Here is a 25721-nt window from a genome sequence, read left to right as displayed (position 1 = left end):
TCCCTTCTACTGTTTGATGAAATGCCTCAGTTTTTTATTAAATGCCTTGTAGTGTTTGATGAAATGCCTCAATCCCTTCTACTGTTTGATGAAATGCCTCAGTGTTTGATTAAATGCCTTGTAGTGTTTGATGAAATGCCTCAGTGATTTGGAGTTAATGAGCTTTGGTTCTCTAAAGTATTGCCTTGTAGCGTTTGCTGAGTGTTGTCCATTGAAGATATTTTTTTCTCTAAGCACATGTTATTTATGGTTGCACCGAGCTCTTGTTCATTGATTCACTTTGAGAGGCTTTTGCTTGCAACAATCTTCTTCTGGTTCTTTAGCTCAAATGGAAGAGCACTTGAGAAACATTGCCTAACCTATGTTTCTTGAGAGTATGGTGGTTCGAATCCACCAAGATCCAACAATCTTTTTCTGTTTTTTATGAGAGTAAACATGATGACCTTTTTAATGGATGAAGTAATTCAAATTCTTTACTCATCTGTTTCGATATCAATTATGTCACTCTTTTTGTGCTGTTCCTTCTTAAGATCTCACAGAATCAAAATGTTGTGAGCGGCAGCGGTGCTTGGATTTTCTTCTGGGTTACCGCCGCTTACTTAAACAGAGCTATTGATCTGATGTGGCCCGTCATTGGAATGTGAACTGTGGATGGATCAATTGTTAAACAGTCCGTTATTCCTTGTTAATAGGTTTGATACAACATTACTCCGGTGCCTTTTGCCTCTATTTGATTTTTTTTTCCCGATTTGAAATGTGGTTAGGACTTAGGGGTACATAAGAAATGTATTGAATCTGTTCTTTTTAATTAATAGATCTAATCGCAACTTTGAATATGGAATTCAAAGGGATCTTTAATAACTGCTTTGATGTCCTGCTAGCACACCATATCTGAGAATTTTAAAAATCTTAATCCTTTTTTTAAGAAATTTTAAAATTCTCAGATTTTTAAAAATCGATCGCGTGTGTCAGATCGAGATTTTAGCTTTCCCTAGATGTGTCATCACAGTGCTATGTATGTTTTAAAAATCTCGATCTGACACACGCGATCAATTTTTAAAAATTTGAGAATTTTAAAATTTCTTAAAAAAAGGATTAAGATTTTTAAAATTCTCAGATATGGTGTGCTAGCAGGACATCAAAGCAGTTATTAAAGATCCCTTTGAATTCCATATTCAAAGTTGCGATTAGATCTATTAATTAAAAAGAACAGATTCAATACATTTCTTATGTACCCCTAAGTCCTAACCACATTTCAAATCGGGAAAAAAAAATCAAATAGAGGCAAAAGGCACCGGAGTAATGTTGTATCAAACCTATTAACAAGGAATAACAGACTGTTTAACAATTGATCCATCCACAGTTCACATTCCAATGACGGGCCACATCAGATCAATAGCTCTGTTTAAGTAAGCGGCGGTAACCCAGAAGAAAATCCAAGCACCGCTGCAGCTCACAACATTTTGATTCTGTGAGATCTTAAGAAGGAACAGCACAAAAAGAGTGACATAATTGATATAGAAACAGATGAGTACAGAATTTGAATTACTTCATCCATTAAAAGGTCATCATGTTTACTCTCATAAAAAACAGAAAAAGATTGTTGGATCTTGGTGGATTCGAACCACCATACTCTCGAGAAACATAGGTTAGGCAATGTTTCTCAAGTGCTCTTCCATTTGAGCTAAAGAACCAGAAGAAGATTGTTGCAAGCAAAAGCCTCTCAAAGTGAATCAATGAACAAGAGCTCGGTGCAACCATAAATAACATGTGCTTAGAGAAAAAAAATCTCTTCAATGGACAACACTCAGCAAACGCTACAAGGCAATACTTTAGAGAACCAAAGCTCATTAACTCCAAATCACTGAGGCATTTCATCAAACACTACAAGGCATTTAATCAAACACTGAGGCATTTCATCAAACAATAGAAGGGATTGAGGCATTTCATCAAACACTACAAGGCATTTAATCAAACACTGAGGCATTTCATCAAACAGTAGAAGGGATTGAGGCATTTCATCAAACACTACAAGGTCATGAGCATCTAAAAATTTCAAAACATTGAGCATCTCTACTTTCCAAATCCATTGCAATATGACCACTACAAAACTCACCACTTTCAGCCCCCTCAAAAATTTTCAACATTTATAAAAATAAAAGAAACCAATGAAATGTGCTAGGTGGGATTTTCAAAGGATCTTCCACTTCCACCAACATCCACAGTTAGGGATTTGTATTAAAAAAAACCCCAAATGTCAAAAAAGAAAAAGAAAAAAAAAAGAACTTACACCCCATCAGAAAATAGGGAGTCAGTCATTACAGAGGTCCCTAACAACCTAAACCCCAAATGTCGAACAAAGATCCCTAAAAAAACAAAGAAACCAAAGAAACCCTAAAAAACGAAAAATAAAGAGAGAGAGAGAGAGAGAGAGAGAGAGAGAGAGAGAGAGAGAGAGAGAGAGCGAGTACCTGTGTAACGGAGGTGGAGATGCCGAGAACTTTAGCCCGTCGGAGGTTTCTTCGCGCCGGAGGAAGAAAAGATCCCTAAAAAAACAAAGAAACCAAAGAACCCCTAAAAATGAAAAATAGAGAGAGAGAGAGAGAGAGAGAGAGAGAGAGAGAGAAGAAATCGTACTAAGAGACCTACGGATTAGGGGTTTACAGAGAAGAAAACGTAGAGATGGGGGATTTCTCTCTCGAGAAGAAATCGTAGTAAGAGACCTAACTTCGTTGGGTTTTCATTTTTAAAAGCATGTACGGTGGAGATCAATCCCATCCGACGGCTGAAACAAAAAGGCGCTGGAATTTTAAGTAGGGTGCACACGCCCTATTTACACCAGGGTGTACACTCTCTTTTCTCATATGTATATATACTAGTAAGCAACCCGTGAGATGCACGGATGCTGAAGAGAAAATAGGAATGCCATGCATGCATGGACCCCGGGTCACCCGTTCTATGCATGGGTTTAAAGTGGTGAGATCCAAACTAATAAAAATGATGTGCAACAGGTGGGCCCCATCCAATGGAGAAGCACATGTAAAATGGCAGGCCCATGACTTGCATCGGTGGGCTCGGGGGTTAACCGTGCTATGCATGGGTCTAAAATAATGAGACCCAAACTATTAAAAATGATGTGCAAGAGGTGGGCCCCATCCAACCAATAAGCCCATGTCAAATGCTAGGCGGGTCCACCCGTGCTATGCATGGGCTTAAAGTTGCGAGGCCCATTAGGATGACATGCACATCCCACATGTTAGAAAAAGTACCATGTTTTCGTCCATTGTTTGCAAGGTGCCCCAATCCGTAGTTAAAATAACTGGATATAGTCAATATTTTGCAAAGCGCCCCCATCCGTAGTATTATGTCATTATCGCTCGTGTTTCGTAATTTCGTATGCAAAAAGTAGCCGCAGATGTTGACTTCTGCGGGGGAAATCATTTCCGGGAAAAACATTTCCATTTGCCTGGAAAACACGAAGGCCATTTTGGACGGAAAATACTCTATGGGAAAAACGTTTCCTGAAAAATCCAGAACTTTTCCTGGAAAAGACGAATCGCAAAATGGAAAGTTAGCTACATAGTATATATATATATATATATATATATATATATATATATATATATATATATATATATATATGCATGGTAAGAAAAAGAGAGAAGGATATTTCAATTAAAAAGTGGGTTTTTGTGGTAACTTCTCATATACCTTTATTGGAGTTCACGCCTAACATCGTAGAGAAAATTCCAACATTATTGAAAGAGTTTCCAAAAGGTAATCATTACCTTTTGCATGGCATATGTAAGGTTAGTAGTATACTAGTAAAAATGCATGTGAAAGCCATTTAGATTGTCCTTTAGTACTTAAAGGGCTTGTTAGAGCTTTTTGGGAACTGTAATAACCTTTTGACAGCCATTTAAATAGTAAATTCTAAAAGACAATAAGCTTTTGCAGAATATCAAAAGATTGCAGCGGTGATTTCATTTCTGTATAAATATATCAAGTTTGAGGAAGGGTATGTCAATTGGTTGTGAGCCGCTTCAAAACAGCCAGAATTTTATTGGACAATGTGTTTTTTGGAAAACAATATATTCACTGCTTCAGGTGTTCAGCGAAAAGGAGTTGATTAAGGCAACCCACTGAATTTTATTGGACAATGTGTTTTTTAAAAAATAATATATTTCCAATTTCTTATTTCCACTGCAAAGAAATCTGATTTTTTTCACTATCAGATGCTGAATTAGAAATGTGAGAAATCCAAATCAAAATCTTCTTGGCATCCAAACGGACCCTAATAGGATTTCATTTTTTCAAGGAGAACTGAAGATTTATTACATAATCTTTACATTGGTTTGAAATTGGTCTGAAAATCACCCATTTCCAATTATTGCGAGTTTTTCCTACTCATGAAGTATCCTTGTCTGTCGTTAAAGCTTCTGATTTCTGCAATGTTATTGATGAAATAAACCCATCGAGAAAACTGCACTTAAAACGCCATTGGGAGAAGCTTCCGCTTGACACTAGCATTCCTCTTTGATCTTTTCCGGATAAGTGAAATAAAGCTTACTGTGAGAACAAACAAAATAGACATAAGGCAGTGCTATTAAAGCCTACATCTAAAATCTGTGCATTCAAAAAATAAGAGAGAGTAAAATATAAGCTAAGTTTAGGTGATGAAATATTTTAAGAACAAAAATAGGTCCTCATGTAGAAGAAATAGATAGAGTAAATTAGTCACAAAAAAGACAAGTTTATGCAACGACGACGTTATTGAATATTTTATTATTTCTCACATCTCTTTTGGCTCAGAACGGTTACATTATTGAATATTTTATTATTTCCTACGTCTCTTTTGGCTGAGAACACCGTCGAAATATCAAGTACGCTGTCGAATTTTCTAAGTTCAAATATGTGTTCCAAATGTATCGAGTACGCTGCCGGAATATCGAGTACGCCGTAGGAATATCAAGTATGCTGTCGGATGTTCTGGGTTCAAACATGTGTTCCAAACGTATCGAGTAAGCCGACGGAATATCGAGAACGACGCCGGAATATCAAGTACACTGTCAGATTTTTTAGGTTCAAATATGTGTTCCAAACATATCGAGTATGCCGCCGGATTCTGGAGTACGCTGCCGGAATCTTAAGTACATAAAAATACTTTCACTTGTCAAGGATCTAACAGTCTTTGCTTATTGTAGACGACAACGATCAAAACGAACCCAATGCTTTTTTGGGTTCAAACATATGTTCAAACGAACGAAAACGATGACAGCTAAGATCAAATGCATTAAATCTAACTTTAAGATAATGATTGACGTTACTGTCATCATGTCAGAAAGGTATTAGGGTCTTTTTCCCACCCATATTTTGAAGAATCACCTTTGCTAAAAAGATTTTGGGTGTGTACGGCAACACTTGTCATCCTCCCCTACAGAATCGGGTAGAAATGGATCTATGATAATCGAAGTAAGCGACTCCTAATCGTGCCTCATATTCTCATCCTTTTTTGGAAAAAAATGGCTTGAATGTCATCATATATACATGTTAAACGTAGAGTTTGGAGAAATGGGTTTGGCGGGTCGATTGCAGAACTACCTTTTTTGGATTTTATTGCGTTGCATCCGAGCACCTACAAAATGGGCAGAAGCCATTTAAATTATGGTTGCGAACACGCCCTTTACTTATTGAAAATTGTTTCCAGTAAGTTAATTCCTAGATGCTACTACGAAAGCATAAGGTATAATCAAAGAAAAGGATAAACATATCATTTAAGCACTCTATAAAATGATAAATTTTGCTCAAACACTTAGTTTTCATATCAAAACTTTCAACTAATTTTGATGTGAGACGCATTAATATTGAATTTCATAAGAGAAGAAAACATAGCATTAAATCCATTGTCTCACGGATATGATCGGTTCGGCCAAGCATATCAGTACGCATGCATAATGTTCAACGGTCTGTCAATCTTAGAGAATTTTGGCCTTGTTTGGATTACAAGAAAGACATTGTCGACGGGATATTTTTTTTTAGAACTTTTTTCTTCCCACAATTTTTAGGAAAATGATATGATTATAGTTGATCTAGAGGAAATCATCATACATTGAAACTCTTTCTAATTAAAAAATTAGGATCGGTTAGAGTTATCTTTTCTGTGCATACAAAGAAGTCATAACTTTTATAAATATTTTTCATTTCTAAAAAATTTGCAATAATCCAAAAGCCCCAACAATGAGCTTTCGTGAAAATCAACATGTGGATTCGGTGTATAACCTGAAATCATCGTTGTCCAAGTGTTTACATTCCAATGAGGGATTTCATAAAACACTGACAAGCATCCGATGAGGGATTTTATAAAACACTAACTCACATTACCTTGAAATGGGTTTAGGAAGGAGATGAAGGGTTGCAGTATGTTATTTTAAGTTTTGCTTGGTGACAATTGGCAGGGCATAATGAAGAATTGATGAAAGACTCTGGAGATCTATTTAAATAAAAGACCCTGTTGGGGAAACTGAAGAAAAGAACATCCAGAACCAAAATTTGTGATAGGAAAAAGCCAAAAAGAACCAAAAGATCGAAATCCTCTTTTATAAGAGAAAAACGCACAATCAAAATCCTCCTATAAAAAAAGAATTAATAATCCCTGTTTGAAGAAATCCCCTAAAATTTGGTCATCCTAAAAACCAAAACAAAACTCAGGATCCCTAATTAAAATCCATCCATTTAAAGGGAAAAAATGGAAAACAAAAAGAAGCAAGAAAACTCATCTTTGGTTCATTTGCCGGAGGGAGAATAGCCCAGTTTGGAATCCAGATATAGTTCTTACCAGTCTCCTTCATTAATGAATGAAAAATAAAAATAAAATATACTTATGTTCAAAGAGAAATACCCAGAGCAGGACATTGAAGAGAAGCAAAAACAAAAGCATGTGACAAGACTTTGAGAGGAGAGGCGGTGAGAAGGAGGCGGTTGAGAGCAGTGAAGTTTTCAGGAAGGGAATCCAGCGAATGCCAAACGAGCAGATAATAGGGTTTCGTTTGGAGTCTTTGGACGGACATGTAAGGGTCATTGGCATTGGAATTGACAAAAATAGCCATCAGAACACAGGGAACTTTTTCTAAAATATAATGGGATGTAGAAAGAATTTAAGCAAAAGTTGGGAATGCAAGCTATAACTTTTGGATGCTCTCCACCGGCAAAGTAAGTGACCGGGATGACAAATATACCCCTGCAAAATTGATCAAGGCGGAGACAAATGTACGGTATGGTCCGTACCATAGGATGATCCAAACCGTCCATTAGATGGGCCACTGCCTACATAGGTTGTGCCCCAAAACTAATTTTCATAGGTTGATCCAAACCTTCCGATCTATAGAGGGTTATAAGTTGATCCAAACCGTCCATGTGATGGAACCATGGTTTTAAATTTCGGTCTGAAATTTCAGTAATTTCGATAATTTCGGTCTGAAATTTTGATTAAATGCCATTATTTATTAAAAAAAAAAGTGTTACAAAATTTCGGCTGAAATTTTGGAATTCGGAATTTCGGTTCGGTCCGAAATTTGGAAAATTAGGTCCGGAATTTCGAACCAAGTTACCAAATTTCGTACAGAAATTTCGGTTTTCGGTGGGGTCCAAAACGGTCACCGAAACCAAAATTTTAAACCATGGATGGCACACAACATCAATCGGTTGTGCCAGTAAAATCATTTTCATAGGTTGATCCTAGCCCTCCAATCGATAGAGGTTTCCATAATTGTAGTTCCTCTTTAGGTGCCCGGAATCCGTCAATATTTTGCAAGTGTCCTTCATGAGTAATAAAAAGTAGTTTTTTCGTCATTGTCATATGACTTTACCTCTTCTTGGTAGTTTTTGCCGTAATTGTCATAGACAAGTACCATGTCTCGGTACTTTTCGTATGTAGATTATAATTTTACCCTCAAATAATTTCTCATTAGAGATAGATGTTAGATATCAACAAAGGGGTTAATGGTAAAAGAAAAGGTTAAGGGCATTATTTTTGGACATTTGTGCCAGGGATTTATTGCCCAACATGAATGACGAGAATACCCCTAAAGAAAATTAGAAATGTCAATGCAAAAGGCTGTGGGACATGAACGGAAATAACGAAAAAGTGAGGATGACTTTAACCCCTGATTCACGCTTTATATATAATATAAGGATTATATTATTCACATGCAAACAAAGTAGGGGTTTATTTTAGAAATCAAACCTCTTATATATTGATGCAATGGACGAATCTTAGAAGCATTGAAAACTGTTGGAATTTTTTTTCGTAAAAATTAATCTGGTGTGCATATCGTCCATTGCTTCTTCTCTCCCTTCTTCTAGTTTTAAACTACAATTTCAAGGTAGTTTCACCCACACTAAAGCTCCAATAAAAGAAAAAGTATTCCCTTTCTAAACAACTGATATAGATCAGTAGATCGAAGGGAACAATTGTTGTTCCCATTCCCTTGTGCGAAAGGATCCCATCGGATCAACTTGCAGCGTTCGCGACGAATAGATTGCAAGCGGCGATTCGAGGAGTAGATCAAGCAGACGATCAATTCCGCGATCACAAATAAGGTATTTGATATTATCTTGTATTTATTTGATCATCATAATATTACCTAGTCCATAGGAATCCTGGTTAAGGGCAAAATATTCAGAATATTTGTGTTCAACGCGATTTTTTTTTTCCGCTGCGCGTAGGGATTTTGCCCGAGGTTTACAACCCTTCCAACATTTTGTTTCCAAGAGCCCCTTCGGTTTTCCTGGTTTTTTTAGGTGCCCAGAAATTCCCCCTAATTCAGCCGTACTACAGCCCTTTCCCTTAGCTTCACCGAATCCACCTTCTTCCCTCTATTCTAATTAACTTCTTTGGAATAGCTTTACTGATGTCAACTCCTTTAATTGCTGTCAAAATGGACATTTCAAGTTCTCGAATTTTGTGGTTATGGATTATTTGGAAGGGTCTGAATCTATGAGAATGTAATTAGGATTTTAGATCTTGCATTAGTTCCTTCAAATGCACAATAGAGGACAAAACCACATGTAGCATCTGAAAAGTTTGAGGTGAGATATCCACAAATCTATCAAGGGACTGATTCCATCTTAATTCTCATAATTTGTTTGCTTCAGTGCTAAATTCAATGGCTATTGATTGTGTTTGGAAGGGTTCGAACCTCTGAGACTGTAATTGGAAAATTGCATGTTGTAATTGGAAAATTTAGTAGTCTCTGAGGAAGGGATTGACAAATGGTCCTTGTTAATAACTCCCTGAAGAACTTGCGTGGCTTGGCTCCTATTCTAACTGCTTAGTAGTTGAATGTTCACGCCTTCGAAGCCATCCCAGAAAGGACACTAGAGCATGGAGCAGAAATGACACTATAGTGAATCATGGAGCAGAAATGACACTAGAGTGAACTTAAGGGTGATAATTTTGAAATCTATTTCTAGCCCCAAGAGGTTGTATTCTGATTTCATCTTTGATGGATTGAAATTTTATATTAAATTATTTATTTTAATGTTTTTTCAGTTCCATTTGCAATGAAATCAGAGTAGAATACCATTTCCCATTCCTGATACTAGCCATCTAAATGCAACACATTTTTCATTTCCATTTCCAATGAAATCAGAATAGGATACCATTTCCCATTCCTGATGGACATCTAAATGCAACCACATAAAAGAAAAAAAATGAAAGAGGCAACTTTAACAAATCCATAAGATTTCTTACTCGATAATAATAAGAGGAAAATGAGGGATAGTTTCAGCCTCCTCATTAGTGAGAAAACCGATTTTGCCTATCGTCTTTAAACCGGGTGTGGGTTTTTGGGACAAGGCAAAGTGCAATAACAAGTGTTTGCATCAATGCAATCTCCAGTACCGCTATAGTATTGCTTGCTGCAAAGCCTGTTGCACCCATCATTGTTGCAATTCTGATAAATGTGCGGAAAATGACACGTGCCACCCGTTTGAGCATTCACTTCACCTGAAATCCAAAAAGACAATAAATTTTAGTGAATACAACAATGTGATGAAGTTACAAATCATTTAAGTGATTTATTTGATTCACCAGAATTTGGCTTCAATTATAGAAAGGCCACTGCTACTGGCACTACCATGTTTTTATAATTGCACGAAATCACATTATCTTTTATTATTTAATAGGTTTCAAAGTTTATTACAATTCACTAAAGCTGTTTGAAGCCAATTAAAAAAGATAGGACAAGTTGAGTTAGTGCAATTATCAAAACATGGCAGTGCCAATATCAGTTTGCTAAAGAAATTTGTAGTTTAGTAAGTAGAGCTGCTACTAAAACAAGATTTCGTTTTGCTAAAATAGTAGTATCCAATTTCTCGACAGATGCATAGAGAGAAAGAGAGGTATCCAATTTCTCGACAATTTGAGCTGTGGCAGTTCAAGTTAATTTTTTCCTTGTGTTGTCAAACGGTAAAAAACAAGAAATTTCGAAACTAATTTCTTTTCCACAGTTTTGAAAATCCACATGTAATGGCCAGGCCAAAAGTGGGGCCACATGTGCCACGTGTAGGCTAACCCTTAAAATAGCGGCCACATGTGTTGGGGAGTGTTGAATTATAAAAGATTGAATAACACCATCTCCAACAGCTTAAGCTTTTGGGGCAATCGCTGTTTCACAGCATACACCATATAATGGCTCCAAAATGAGGTAAATGTTAAGAATGAACCCATCAATAGTATAAGACAATTTGATGTATATACTAAATCCTGAAAATGGATATTTTACTTGCTAAAATAGATTTTATCACCTCATAAATTGATGTATTAGAAACGCCTCTATTCCTTTAATAAGGCCCTGTTGGATTGCAGGAAAAAATATTTGTCAAGGAAATTCTTTCCTTGAAAATATTTTTATTTCAACAATTTAGAGAAAAATAATATGGCTATGGATTATTTTTGGGGAGCTCATTATAAAATGAAGGTCTCTATAGATACAATTTGAGCTGTGGCAGTTCAAGTTAATTTTTTCCTTGTGTTGTCAAACGGTAAAAAACAAGAAATTTCGAAACTAATTTCTTTTCCACAGTTTTGAAACAAATTTCTCCAATCCACAGAGTGCATTAAGGTAAGACATTTAAAGCTAAATATGGAGAGTAGATGGGGCTACAAGGCAAATCTATAACCACAAAATATGGTCCCTTGTAGTCAGCCTTAGATTCCAAAAATATATGAACAGAAATTTCAGCCACGTAATGCTAATGAAACAATGTTAAGTGTGTAAATAATTTACCATAGGAGAAGAGGAGTAAAAGGGCAACAAAAAGAGGAAGACCGGGACTCTTGATGTCTGATTCTTGCTGAAAAGCTATCTTAGTTTTTGATATGATGAAAAACTGGGCAGAAAAAGTATTATTTATAGCCTTGAGGATTTCTAATTCGAGTAGAACCTGAAGATTATGCAGTATCTTTTGCGTTTATGTCCAGATTTGAATTAAGATTTTCTAACTATTCATGGGGTAAAAATATTATATTATATCTATGCAAGATATGAAACATTTAATTTGCTCATATCCTCAGGCTATCTCCAAATAGAAACTGCTATATGAAATTGGAAATGAATTTAAAGGTAAAGAAAAACGTTACAGGGGGTGAATTTATCCTCAAGCAATGAACAATTATCACCAAAATTGTTGGGGGGGGGGGGGGGGGGGAGAAATCTTTGCCCTATAAAATAGCTCAAGAAGGTTAGCATTCTTAGGAAAATTATAGGCACCTCCATCAAAATATGTGGTGTAAGATAATGGGCCCATCCATTAAAATGAGGTTTAAAATGGTGGGTTGCACCATATGCATAGAGTTTGTGGGGAGACAGTAGGATCACACCTTCAAAACATGAGCTAAAATAATGGGCCCTACTCGATGCATGGATTTCGATCGACGTGGTGGGACCACTCATGGGTGTACAATGGTGAGCCCCATATCCATGGGATTAGTTGAAAAGGTAGGAATTCTTAGAAATATTTTTCCTATCCAAATTTTTCCTTGAAAATTAATGCAATCCAAACAAGACCTTATATCCAATTGATAATGGAAAGTCACAACCCTGTCTCTCTACTATTTCCTTTAAGTCTTCTCTCTATAACTGATGTTGAAAGCTTCTATTTTCACATTTTGTCCAATGGTTTCATTCTAGTGACAATTCAGAAGGTGTGGAGCCTTTCAAGCACTAATGTTGGAAGTTTCTATATTCGAAACATACTAACCTTATGTGTGGCCTTGCGTTAAAGCAACTCTTTGTTAAATTTTGATTCAAAAATTATGGTTTTTAAGTCAAAATATAGTATTTGAAAAATATTTTCTAAGTGTGTTTTGGAAAAGAAAAACTTTTAGTTTAATTATAAAAACTTGCTTTTTTACATGAGAGTATAGGAGTGGTGGGAAAAATAGTCCCACATCGGATGTGATAAGGGAGAGAGATGTGTATCTAAAGCTTTACACACGTCTCTTCTTTGTTTCGTGGCACATTGGGTCTTAGCCAAGGGTGGAACCTCGAGACGGTGCGTAGTGCACCGCACGATGTAGACAGCAGGTTAGAGGGCGCTAGTGGCGCTTTATTGGGCACACTTTGCACTTTTTGGGCAATGGGTTCGGTCCAGTGTGCTCCTATGGCTAGTGCTCGAGCGGGTGCGATCCGAACTGTCGAATCACGGGATAATGGCTAGTGGATGAGGACCGTTGGATTATGTCCCATCGTCCCAACGGTCAAGAGCTCAAAGGGTAAATCAAACAGAAGAGTATCCAAAGATTCTATAAAAATAATAGAAAATGCCCATTCCAGACAGAATTTTTAAATTTATTTATTGGGTAGAAATATTATACTATGAGGAATGATAGATGCATGGGCTCTCTTTATGCAAGGGCTAAAGAAGGGCCCTGAATAGATCCACGTCATTAAGGGCAACCGAATTCAATTTCTCAACCGACTTTAAAAATGATGTTGATCTATTCAGGGGCCCTTCTTTAGCCCTTGCATCTATCATTCCTCGTTATATTATATCTATGCAAGATATGAAACATTTGGATGTATCCTAAGCCTATTTCCAAATAGAAACTGCTATATATATAAAATAGCATAGAAGGCTAGCTTTTTTGGGCCATGCTTTGCATGGGTGTAAAATTGTAGGCACCTCCATCAAAATACGTGATGTAAGACTATAAGATAATGGGCCCCTCCATAAAAATGAGGTGAAAATGGTGGGTCGCACTATTTGCATGAGCTGAGTTTGTGTGGAGATGGTAGGATCACACCTTCAAAACATGAGCTAAAATAGTGGGCCCCACCGGATGCATGGATTTTGATCGACATGGTGGGACCACTCATGGGTGTAAAATGGTGAGCCCACCATATCCATGGGATTGGTTAAAAAGTAGGAATTCTTAGAGATATTTTTCCTCACCAACCTTTTTCTAGAAAAATTGTAGCAATCCAAACAAGACCATATATCCTGTTGATAACGAATAGCCACAAGCATGTTTCTTTACTATTTCATTTTAAGCCCTCTCTCTATAACGGATCTTGAAGGCTTCTATTTTCCGTACTCTCCGATGGTTTCATTCTACTGACAATTCGGAAGTGGAGCCTTTCTCACGCTAATCTTAGAAGTTTCTATATTTGAAACATACTAACCTTATGTGTGGCGTTGCATTAAAGCAACTCTTCACTTTTGAAACTAATCACACTTATTTTGGAAGGTTCTTGGGCTGCAAGTTTGCTCTAAAAAATTTGCTAATATTGTGCTAAAGATGCCAAACGAATTTGGTATATTAGGAAAGCTTTGTGGGAGCTTTCTTGGCCTATAAATAAAGGCATTTTGTCCCTCTTCCTCTAACTATCAATTCGAACTCTTCCATGAGAGAGCTTATGTAAAAAGGAAAGGTTTCCCATATGCCGTGTAGTGAGGCGAAGGAAGAGAAGAACAAGGGGCATTTCCAAGTCGATTAGATGCTTGGAAAAGTGAAGGACTTCAATGGATTTCAAGCTTTGGAGAATCACCAATGGTGCAATGGTATTTCTAACACACTTTTTTAGAAACTAAAGTTTTCTTCGATTTGAAAGCCCAATATCCAAGGGATCAATTTAGACAGTATTATTTTAACATTTGGTTTGAGGGCCAAGGATAAAGGCATTCAAATTTGGAAAAAAAAAATTCAAACTTTGGTTGAAAAAGAGCTTAAAATGGCAAGTCGCCAGAAAACTCTATGCCGCCGGCGACCGGGGAGATTTTTCATGTGGTCAGCAAGTACCATTGTGTTCTCTCGGAACAATGAACCACTTGTCAGAGTACCCTTGTCTAAGCACGGAAAGAGTGACAAAAGTCAGACAACGCAAAGGGTATTCAAGGGTTCAAGGGTACTCAGACAAAGTCAGACAAAAGTCAGACAAAGCAGGGTGACAAAATTCATACCTCATATTATTTTACTGCAATGCACACGGTCGCCTTCGGATCAAATGTTGCCTTCAGATAACACGATGCTTTCGGATGCAATGTCGCTTCAGATACAATGACGCCTCGGATTCTAAGTCGCTTCGGATACTATGTCGCCTCGGATACACTGTCGCCTCAGATATAAATTCAATTCCGATGATATGTTTCCTTCAATGTTGTCTCAGGTGTAACTTCGCCTCGAATAGGATGACTCCTCAGAAACAATGCTGCCTCAAAAAAATGTTGCCTCGGATTGCCTCAAATATAGAGCCACCTCGAATACGATGTCGCCTCGGTTATAACGTCACCTCGGATACAATGTTACCTCGATAACTGGTTCGAGGGATCCTTCAAACATCCACTTTTACTCCAGATTGACTCCAAACTACCGTGTTTATGGTCTCGTGCGACTCTAATGCACACCCCGTCCCCCGAAATGGTTGCCTTCAATAATATTTTGCCTCAATCATCATACATGTGAAGTTGGATAGCCTAAAATAGCTCTATAGCTACTCTCACACATCCACTGCCCAAAATTAACATGAAGACCATATTGACGACGTCGCTATCCGCCGCTGGCCAGTAATTTATCTTCTGTTTTTACCTTTTATTTATTTATGTTACCTCTTTTATTTTCATCTCATTTTCTTACTTTGTGCCTATCTCCTTCTTCGCTACTCCATTCCTTTACATGGGGCACCTCATAGGAATCCATTTTCAATATAAAACCTAAAATTAAAAACCTCATTTCATAACTTCACTTCTTTGTCACTCATAGCACACTCTAAGTGACGAAGAGGAGTGAATGTAAGCACGTGGTTTTAAATAACTTTTCAAGACAAAATGAAATACCCTTGACTTTTCCAGTATTTACAACTCATACCCCTCAGCTTTTAAGTATCAAATGAGCCAAAGAAACTTTTGAATTTACGCATCGAGCCAAAAAAATAGATTTTTATCATCTTCTCCCCCAAAATGGAAAACCGGCCCTAAACTTTTCCAAATTTCCACTCAAATTTCTCATAAATAGCCAATTCATTCAAAATCCCAAAACCGCGCCTTAGATATTCTATTCCAGCAAAAAAATCTAATTTCCCTCTTTAAAAACTTTCCCCAAATACTCAAATCTCTCTCAAAACCTTAATTCCGACCAAGAATATTCCTTTACTGGTGAAAATCTTCCCAATCAACCCATTTTACACTGATTTCATTCCAAATGATTTGCCCCAAATCAGATTTCAAAAACCCTTGATTGAAACACTAAAAATAGCATTTTCTTTCATTTTCTCCTATAAATAGACCCCTCTGCAACCCTTCCAACCACAAAAAAATCAAGAGCAAAAGCTCCCTACAAGCTATTAAGCACCCAAGCTCTCTTCTCTCCCTTTTTACACTTCTTACAATCTCTCTTTTATTTTTATTTTTTTGTTTTCATTACTTTACAACGGGTAGCAGCTTGGACTTTCTCTAATGTACATCAAACATCCTTACAACACCCATCCACATGATCTCCTCCATTAACACTGGAACGATCTGTCACCCCCTGTAGACACCCAATTTTGTCAAGGTGAAACTAATGATAGGTTGTCGCGAGGAATAGTCTCATGACGAGTCCTAGAGCACTTGTAGTATTTCTCTCAATCTCTCTCTACGTATTGAATTAGGACAATTTTTTCAAAAAAGAAATTTACCCGTGAGGTGAAACCAAAGCCCCTCTTTACACGCTATCCCGCCTTTCACGGCACGGCCAAAAGTCCGTTTCCACACCACCTTTCAACCGGGAAGTTAACTTTAAGGCAAACATTCGTGTTTACCTGAAATTCCACTTAGCAACCCAAGACGGGGGGTGAATTGGGTGTATTTAAAAATTTAAGGATTTTAATACTTTGCTTGCACTAGTCTTAATTTTAATTAAAAAGATTAAGAATAAGATTCAAAGACAAGAGATGAAGTGCTTACCACAAGAGAAGAGATGAAGAGACAAGAGGCTTGACACAAGGTTTTTTTAGTGGTTCGGTCTAAAACTCAAGACCTACTCCACTCTTCTCAAGTTGATCTCTTGAGGATTCCACTAAAATCTTCTTCCAAAGAACTTAAATACGGTGTTCCTTCTGCCAAGTACAATCCGAGCTTCTAAGCTCCAAGGGTCTTAACTACAGCGCCCTTTGTTGCCAAGTACAATGAAGAGATGAAAGGATGTAGCTCACTTGCCTCTTAGTAGGCTGATTACTTGTAGATAACACTCACTCTCACAGAAGAAAAGATAAACAAGTAAAAGTCCTAAGGTCTCTCAAGAATGAACTAAAGTCAAACGCACAAGAGAGAAGGGAGAGTGATTTCTTTGTTAAAATGAAGCATATACCCTTATGAATGCGCAAGGAAGGTTCGGTAAGTCATTAAAAGTATTTACTAAGGGCCAAGAAGTTATATATATAAGGGAGTAAGAAATATGGCCTTTTTAGACTCCCCAACGATCGTTTCAGAATTGTCTCTCGGAATTCCGAGTTGACAGTTACACCTTTTTTATTTTCAAATAGAACCTTTCACGGAATCCCGAGAAAATTCCGGAATTCCGAGAAAGGCAATTTCAGCATATATTCTATTTGAGTTTCTGATTTGTTTGGGCCTTTCGGAATTCATTTCTAACTTCTTAAATGGAATGTCATATGGGTCCAAATATGTGAGGACACCACCATTATCATCCACTTGTCCAATTAAGTTCATTTTATGTTAGTTTTAACTCTCTCGTTTGTGCCTTTAACCTAGCTAGTACATGATTGACCAATACAATCTAAATGGAGCTTAGTCTTCAATCTTGATGGCACTTTGGAGATGCTTTTACTCGTCATCTATCAATTCCATTGATGCTTGAGCATAGCTTTGACCTTTGAGTTGATTTCTACCCTTTTGGGCTTGTGTTTGATCTTGCCTTTGAATGACCTCGTCTTGCCTTCATGATGCTTTGATTCGCCTTTGTGTTGGTGATGCCTTCTTCATATCTTTGATTTCACTTTGTGTTTGAATGAATTGTCACTTTATGTGCAAACTTGAGGGTACTAAAGCTTAGAAGAAAACCACTTAAACATTAAAGAGCATTAGTACATAAAATCATATTTGACAAATTAGGTTTGTTAATCATCAAAACATATTACTAGGAGAACTTGTTGAACCCTTGGGGTAACAATCTCCCCCTTTTTATGATGACGAACACAATTTGCCTAAGGATAGGAGCTCCCCCTTATGGGATGAATAGAACAATTAATCCTCCCCGTAAGAGTATGATTTAATTGACCATTTTAAGCATTAATTACAATGATAGAAAATTTAAAGAAATTGAGCTTTGGTCCCCCACAATATATGCATATAGTTATGACTTGGGAGCTCAAATATTCTCTCCCTTTCTTCATCCAAAAAATATTGGAACAAAATAATAGAAAACATATGAGAACCACGATCTCAAATAAAAAGCAATGCAAAAGATAGAATTATCTAGGAGCAAGATTATAAGCATATCACAATACATTTGAGCTAAGAAGAAAGAACAGTGAACACAAGCACAAAGGCAAACCATAGTCCATATAGAATGAAAAGCCATACATAGAGTTAATTACCCATGAGTTGCTTGGCCATACATCCTCATCTCAACATACAAAATACTATCCAAGTGCAAAGAGAGACATACATACATAGAAAGTCAAGCAACATCATAAAGATCCAAAACAACATAGATCCAATCCTAATACCTAGGGCTAGATAACTAGATAGCCTAATCAACACAGAGATGTCCAAAATGATCAAATAGCGTGCTACTACTGTGGAGGAGGTGGAGGATAAGATGAACTGCTAGGGTACTGACTCCACTGTCCGCCCGAGAGGTACTGGCAGAATGCTGTGAACTAGTCATCAACATGAGTGGTAAGCATCTGGAATCAAGAAGTGAGCTCATCATCAACATGATTGGTAAGCTTCTGAAACTGAGAAGCCATGGATCGCTCAAGGGACTCCTGCATGGCAACCAAGTCCTGTCGGGTGCATGCCTGAGACATATCCTGAGATGACTGTGGGGCCTCCGTCTCTGGAGCCTAAACATCCTGATCATCTGCTTCTTCTTTACCCTCAGAGTCTTCTTCATCAGATGCCACTTCAACAATTGTTTTATCTAGTCCCATTTGCCGGAAGGTGCAATCATCGAATGGAGCGGTGGGAGTGGCGGTCACCTCACCATCCAGAGAGATACCGAAGTAGCGGAATATGCAGGTAAGGAGCATGCCATATGGCATAGAAGATCTAAATATACGAGGAGCCTGGAACATATACCGAAAAATGATGTATGGGAGGCAAATCTGGCGACCCTCAAGAATGCAATAGATAATATAGGCCTCGAAGGGCCTTACGGCATCGAACATCCTACCTCGAGGAGTGAAGTTGCTAAACATAAAGTTGTGAAGCATTTTAGCAATGGGAATGAGGTCGTTAGCTTGCACATGCATGTTGGGTGCATAAACCCTGGCAATCCTACCATAAACAGTGTCGCGATCAAGATTATCAATGGAATCTATCCCATCCTTTGGCCAAAAACAGTGTTCATCTCCAGTGGAACTAATGCCAAGGATCTCACCAAGTTGATGGTAATTGAGCTTGATTGACATTTTCTTCATGCGAGATTCAATCGTGAAGTAGGAAGGCGTGATAGTGAGATTGGCATATAAGAGACGTACCAATCGAGGGTAGATAAGCTCGTTGATGTGAAGAATTTGTGCCCACCCGAGGGCATCAAAACGAGCTTGAAGATCGAAGTGTCCAAGCACTTCGGGTTCGATGTATCGGCCGGTAAGTACGCCACGATGTTCAATTTCGATCCATAATTTCTTGGCTTGTCTACTATTGAAGTAGGAAGAGGAGATAACCTCCGGTTCCAGAGCCGGAGCGTTGGCCTTTTTGCGGAATGATCCTTCATCCTCTTGCCCACGGGAGGAACCTCCAAGGTTGAGATTTTTGGTTCGAGGCATGGTTCTAAGTTAGGGTTTGACGAAAATGGAAAAAGTAGGAAAAACAGAGATTTTGAGCTAAATGGAGAGAAATAGAGTGAGAGAAATGGAGAAGATGGACGGATAAGGGGTTGAGATGAACAAGGGTGCAAAACCAAGGAGAAATAGTGAGAGATAGCACAAAACAAGGTGAAAGTGGTGAGAAATTTGTGGGTTTTAACAAAAGGGACGAATTTCTAGGGTTTTAAAGGAGAAAATAGGGTTTTGATGAAAGATGGAGGTGGATTAGGGTTAGATTTGGGTGGATTTTGAAGGAAAAAAGATGAATGGAGTTAGGGTTTGTAGAGAGGTAAAAGAGAGAAAGAAAGGAAGTAGAGAAAAAGGGGAGAAATGAGGAAAAATCGTTCGGTCCAAGGCTTTAAAACGCCCCTGGAACAATTCTTGGGGTTCTGAGAAAATTTCTCTGAATTCCGCACTTTTATTTTTATTTTTTGGTTCTGTTGCGACTTCAGAATTCCAAGACATTTCTTGGAGTTCCGACCTTGGAGTTCAGAGTAGTGTTTTTTTTTTAAATGCATGAATGTTCGCAATGTTGAGCTCATTAAATAGAGAGATATGATCAATAATGATAATATATTTTAGCAACATATTCAAACATGAATCTCACATATTGACTTAACCATGGTTTAGATGATGGCACATGGCCAAAAGATTAAGTGTCTTAATTAAGGGTGACGGTACCGACTCCCCCTTTGATCAAAGTGGGCTATGGGCACCAATTGAGTGAATTTTAACATTAGGGTTGGATAATCTTGAACCATGTAGTCAATAACAAAACAAGGGTGATAAATATATATAAATACATGTATAGAGAGACATTACCACAAAATCAAGCTTCATTTTCAGACTCTTTCATTTGATCTAAACTCCAAATGCTGAGTCCACTTCTAATTTCACAAAATCTATCCTCATTTAGGGGTTTTGTGAAGATATCCGCCAATTGATCATTTATGTGGATATACTTAATAGAAATATCCCCCTTTTGAGAATGATCTCTAAGGAAATGATGCCTTACCTCTATGTGCTTGGTTCTTGAATGTTGAATTGGATTATTTGTCAAGTTAATAGCACTAGTGCACAATGGATTGGAACACAATTGAATTCAAGATTGTAGTCCATGAGGGTGTTCTTCATTCATAGGATTTGTGCACAATACGCTCCAGCAGTAATGTATTTAGCTTTGGTAGTAGATAAGGCTACGAAGTTTTATTTCTTGCTAAACTAAGACACAAGAGACCTACCTAAGAATTGTCTCGTGCCACTTGTGCTTTTTCTATCTATCCTACATCTGGCAAAGTCGGCATCCGAATAGCTTACTAGGGTGAATTCATTAGATCTTTCATACCAAAAACCTAGAGAAGGAGTTCCTTTGAGATACTTGAAGATTCTCTTAACCGTACTCAAATGGAACTCTTTTGGAGCCGATTGAAATCTAACACAAATACACATACTAAACATTATATCTGGCCTACTAGCGGTCAAGTATAATAGGCTTCCTATCATTCCTCTAAACTTCTTTTCATCAACCGGTTTTTCAATATCATCATTTTCTAATTTGGTGGATGTGCTCATTGGTGTTGGCTTGATTTGAGAGCTATCCATTCCAAATTTCTTTAGGAGTTCTTAGTGTATTTCTCTTGATTGACGAAAATTTCATTCTTACATTGTTTGATTTGAAGTCTTAGGAAATATGTGAGCTCTCCCATCATATTCATCTCAAACGTTTTTTGCATGGATTGAGCAAAGTCTTCACACATTTCGTCATTAGTAGCACCAAATATGGTATCATCCACATGAATTTGAACAATAAGCATTCTTTTCCTTTTCTTTTAATGAACAAGATTTTGTCAACCTTGCCAATTTTAAAGCCACTCTCTAATAGAAAGGAGTTGAGCATCTCATACCAGCTCTAGGAGCTTGCTTTAGACGATACAAGGCTTTATCCAACCTATAGACATGATTATGGTATTTGAAATCTTCAAAACCGGGAGGTTGTTCAACATAAACTTCTTCATGATATACCCATTTAGGAATGCACTCTTCACATCTATTTGATTAAACTTAAAGTTCTTATGGCATGCAAATGTGAGAAGCATCCTTATGGCTTCCAATCTAGCAACCGGAACAAATGTCTGATCATAATCGATGCCTTCCTCTTGGTTGTAACCTTGGGCTACTAATCTAGCTTTATTCCTTTGAATATCTCCATGCTCATCAAGTTTGTTTCTAAACACCCATTTAGTTTCAATAACTGGGTGATCTAGGCCTAGGAACTAACCTCCACACTTTGTTTCTTTCAAATTGGTTTAGTTCCTCTTGCATAGCAACTATCCAAAATTCATCCTTTTCGGCTTCTTTTATGGACTTGAGCTCTATTTGGGAGATAAATGCCATGTTAGCACAAATATTTCTGTAATGAGATCTTGTCTTGACTCCTTGGAAGGTTTCACCTATGATTTGAGTAGAATGATGACTAGACATAATTCTACTATGTTTAGAGGGACCTACTTCAACCTCTTCTATAGGTTGAGCTTCTTGATCAAGATTTTCTAAAGGTTGAACATGACTAATCTACTTGACTAAGAGGCTCTAGAAGATTGGCATCATCATCATCTTCATCAATCACTTTTGGAGGTTCAAATGATTCATCAAATTTAATATGGATGGACTCTTCAACAATTTGAGTTCTCTTGTTATACACCCTATAAGCCTTGGAGGTTCAAATGATTCATCAAATTTAATATGGACGGACTCTTCAACAATTTGAGTTCTCTTGTTATACACCCTATAAGCCTTGCTATGAGTTGAATATCCAAAGAAGATACCTTCATCAGATTTGGAGTCAAACTCGTGCAAATTATTTTTCATATTCAATATAAAATATTTACTTCCAAGAACTTTAAAATAACTAACTTTAGGGGGTGTTCCACTCCATAGTACATATAGTGTTTTGTTAAGGTGAGATCTAATGAGCACTCTATTTAGAATATCAAGCCGTATGGACGACTTCAACGCAAAAATTTCTTAGTACATTGTGCTCATTCAACATTGTTCTAGCCATTTCAATAAGTGATCTATTTTTTCTTTCAACTACCCCATTTTGTTGAGGTGTTCCAGGAGCCAAGAAATTGTGTTTGATTCCATTTTCATTACAAAAGGTTTCAAACTCAATGTTCTCAAACTCAGTTCCATGATCACTTCTTATCTTATTTATGAAAACTCCTTGTTCATTTTGAATTCTTTTGCACAAGTTGACAAACTTTTTGTAGGTTTCATCTTTATTAGCTAAAAACAACACCCAAGTAAATCTAGAATAATCATCAACAATTACATACACAAATCTACTTCCTCCTCTACTACGAGTCTTCATGGGACCAAATAGGAGCATGTGAAGAAGTTGCAGTGGACAAGATGTAGATATCATACTGTGGACCCCGATCCGAGAATGATGAGGGAACGAGTCCCGACATCCTCTGGATCATCCACGTGTGAAGGAGAGCTCTGCCAAGGAACTCTCAAAACGGATGCCACCCTCATAGCAAAGCACGAGTGGCGATACAAACTAGATACCTCCTGATCCAAGGATAAATCCCCAAACCTAGACGTACCTGAAATAAACTCAGAGTCGCCATCCATGGATAGGCCATGGATCCCCAAAATCAAATCCTCTGTGCAATGGATAACCAGAAATATATATATATGGGCTCGTGCCTGATTACGAATGGAGAAGGTCTGAAGAGCACCCTCAATTCGTCCGAGTGCAAGCACTTGGTCTCTTATGCCATTTATTATTAACCTCGAAGAGTTTCGGACGAAAATCATATGAAATGGGAACAAACCTCAGGAGCCGTCTACCTAAGCATGCATTTCCTAAGGATGAAGTAATAAGCATGTACAAAATAAAATGAGAGGAGTGTCACCTAAGCATAGCTAGGTTACAGTGACATGCCTAATGGGTGTCTAAGTTCTGATGGACATACACATACAAGCTACAGCTAAAGGTATATGATCAATACAAGAAAGTAAGAAAACATAACAAAACACACAACATAACAAACCCTAAGACTCTAAACGATTTAGCCCGAGTCCTCGGATGGTCTGATATTCATCCAAAGAAGCCTACGTATCCCCGCCTCCGTAAGAATCAGAGCAACGTAGTTCTTCGCGCCTATTCTAAGCTATGATACCTAAGACATCTAGACCTCTATCCTAGACTCGATCTAAAAGACCAGACCAGTTATTAAAGTTTCTTGTACGATTATTTAAATTCCAGTGAATTGTGGATTTTAGGACACCCTATATGCCCTAACTAAATGCAGATTAGCCCTAAGCTAATGCAGGGGGTTCCTACAACCTGTGTGTAACCAGGCTGTGTTTCCTAAGGAAAACAAAGGGTGAACTAGCGTATCATATTCTAGTCATCAGTCGGCGATGTGGATCGCCAGCTGACCGAACGGAGGCGCTCCTATAACCCTAGGACAGACCCCTAACTCTAAAACAAGCACACAATAAACAAACAAACAAACAATCTATCAAAAGAAACTCCTAACTCTAAAACTCTCTATCTAGGAGAAACTCCTAACTCTAGAGGAAGATCTTTTGAAAACAAGGTTTTAAAGGTTGCTTATTCAAAAAGATTTAAAATGGTATTTACAAAAGTTTGGCTGTACTTGGGATATAAATCTCAAGCTGCACTACGTACTTCGTGGAAGAGGATCAAGCCAACGTAGTTCGAAACGAACTCTCCTAATTACTGTTTCTAAAACACTCAACACTTTATATTTTTTTTTAAGGTTTTCAAATATTTTTTATGTTTTAAATTTCTAATGTTTTTGAGTTCTAAAATATTCAATGTTTTTAGATTTTAAAGCTTTTCCAATGTTTTTGGATTTTGATTTTCTGATATTTTTGGATTTTTTTTAAATGTTTTAAGTGTTCTTGGATTTTTAAATGCTTTCACCCTTTTGGTCAAAGACCTAAGGGAATACACAAAGCAACACCCTAGGGCCAAACCCCAGGGCCAACAGGGGAAACCCCTAAATCAGGTAAGCTAGCGCCAAAGACGATGGAATGATCTAAGATCACAAAAGGCAAAGCTCTAAGGAGACTATGCTAATCTCTAATAAAGAAGAGCGACTACAACCTCAAGGAGAAACTCCTAACTAAAGATACTAAAGGAGGGAAATGAGTCAAAGACTCTCTAATAATACTACCAAAAGAACAAATGAGTCAAAGACTCTCTAATAAGGACCAATGAGAAAGACAAATGAGTCAAAGACTCTCTAATAAAGACAAATGAGTCAAAGACTCCCTAATAAAATTATCTAAAGGACAAGTGAGTCAAAGACTCTCTGATAATACCACTAAGAAAGACAAACGAGTCAAAGACTCTCTGAAAGGAGCTCTGATACAAGGCTGGGTAAACCTCCTAAAAGGGAAACCCTCTAAATGAGGCAAGGCTTGCCTCCAAATAGGGGCTCTAAAAAAAATGAGGCAAGGCATGCCTCCTATGAATAACATCCCTACCAAACTAAGACAACTCCCTAAGGGACAGGCCCTAAATGATAAGGCTAGCCTCCATTGGAGGATCACCTGAATGAGAGAAAGTATGTCTCCTAATATAACTCCCTAATGAGACCGCAATGGTCTCCTAAATGAGGACTCTAGATGACTCTTTCATTGCCCTTGCAATGATAGAGACCATTTAACACCTAAGGCTATCTAAAAGACTGGATTAGTCTTCTAACTGAAAGAGGGGAGTGCTACTCAGATTAAGCAGGTCCCCTAAAATGGGCTTGGGCTAACGCCTTCATCGCCCGCTGTACATGGCCTTCTAATACTTAAGGGTAAAATACAATTCAAGCACAAATGGGATTAAACCACCTGAAACTATGAAAGTTATCTGAAACATGCGAGAGCCTGAAGATCATTCTCTCCAGCATACGAGATAATGATAGTTGCGGAAATACGAACAATAATATCAAACACCCGCTTCTCCTGATTATGCTCCCCGTGAAAATTAAGAAGAGCTTTTATACGAAAATGCGACTTTAATAGCTGTTCATCTTCAAAAGCCGATTTCACAGCAGCCTTTAGCTCATATTCCATAATCACATTGAATGCAGCAGCAACAACATTTATTCCTTCAAGCGACAGTGTATTCTTGCCAAGATCGGCTGGCTCTAAAAG

This window comes from Tasmannia lanceolata, unplaced genomic scaffold (genome assembly GCF_043159265.1).
Source record: "Tasmannia lanceolata isolate RefF3 unplaced genomic scaffold, GAP_Taslan_0.1 ptg000024l, whole genome shotgun sequence".
Lineage (NCBI taxonomy): Eukaryota > Viridiplantae > Streptophyta > Magnoliopsida > Canellales > Winteraceae > Tasmannia > Tasmannia lanceolata.
This window is presented reverse-complemented; position numbering follows the sequence as displayed.